Here is a 1,647-nt window from a genome sequence, read left to right on the forward strand (position 1 = left end):
CGTAACAGCTCTGTTCGACCCGCAGTTAAAGGGAGAGGACGATGGAATGGTATGTTGTTTTAAAAATGCAATAGTAAAAGGAATTCAACATTCCTTCACATAGGCTGCCTTGACAATCCCTCTTAATGCTTATTGGGCGAGGCAAATAGCAAAGAATATACCTGCAGAAATTTCCTACAGATAGTCACACCACACCACACTTTCACGCACCTAAAATGCCGACAGTTTCCAGCATTTAAGTCCTAGATTGGTGAACCAAATTTCTTCTGTACTTCATTTAGCCATCGAGAACACCTGTTTATATAGAAGAAATAATCGTACACAGAAAATACATAAATGTGCATTTACAGAATTGAAAACTCAAGCCGTAAATTTTTTCCACAAGAAATGCTTAACAAATAGGGTGATAAGTAAACTAGGCATATTTATGCTATTAGTTCACACTGCCCTTAAATTTAATAATAAGAGATACAGCTAAATGAAAGTATATATAGCACCTATAGAATTTTCCCTACACTTTAAAAAAAAACTGATAATCGCTTTACACCGGCGAATGTCTTTAGCATCCAAAAGCAAAGACACTCTTTGAGGGAGGAGGTAATCTGTTGTCATCAAAGTCCTCAGAAATTTCAATCGTCCATCGTCAAATTTGGAACACTTCAACAACATGTGGTTTACATCAGCTTCTGATTCATAATCACACTCACAGGCAGGACAATTGTAAATATCGATTCTATACAGATGCACAGGAAACGAGACATTGTTAAAGCGGAGTTAAATGTTAGTAGAAATCGTAGATCAGCCAAATGCGTTCTCGTAAACCACGCACTTGTAAGAATTTGTGGTTGTTACACTACTGGTCGTTAAAATTGCTACACCATGAAGATGGCGTGCTACAGACGTGAAATTTAACCTACAGGAAGAAAATGCTGTGATATGTAAATGATTAGCTTATCAGATCATTCACACAAGGCTGGCGCAGGTGGTGACACCTACAACGTGCTGACATGAAGAAAGTTTCCAACCGATTTCTCATACACAAACAGCAGTTGACCGGCGTTACCTGCTGAAACGATGTTGTGATGCCTGTGTAAGGAGGAGAAATGCGTACCATCACGTTTCCGACTTTGATAGAAGTCGGATTGTAGCCTACCGCGATTGCGGTTTATCGTATCGCGATATTGCTGGTCGCGTTGGTCGAGATCCAATGAATGTTAGCAGAATATGGAATCGGTGGGTTCAAGAGGGTAATACGGAACGCCGTGCTGGATCCCAACGGCCTCGTATCACTAGCAGTCAAGATGAGAGGCATCTTACCCGCATGGCTGTAACGGGTCGTGCAGCCACGTCTCGATCCCTGAGTCAACAGATGGGGACGTTTGCAAGACAACAATCTGCACGAACAGTTCGACGACGTTTGCAGCAGCATGGACTATCAGCTCGGAGACCTGCATCACAGACAGGAGCGCCTGCGATGGTGTACTCAACGACGAACCTGGGTGCACGAATGGCAAAACGTCATTTTTTCGGATGAATCCAGGTTCTGTTTACAGCATCGTGATGGTCGCACCCGTGTTTGGTGACATCGCGGTGAACGCACATTGGAAGCGCGTATTCGTCAACGCCATACTGGCGTATCACCCAGCG

Source organism: Schistocerca piceifrons, chromosome 5 (assembly GCF_021461385.2).
Source record: "Schistocerca piceifrons isolate TAMUIC-IGC-003096 chromosome 5, iqSchPice1.1, whole genome shotgun sequence".
NCBI classification, from domain to species: Eukaryota; Metazoa; Arthropoda; class Insecta; order Orthoptera; family Acrididae; genus Schistocerca; species Schistocerca piceifrons.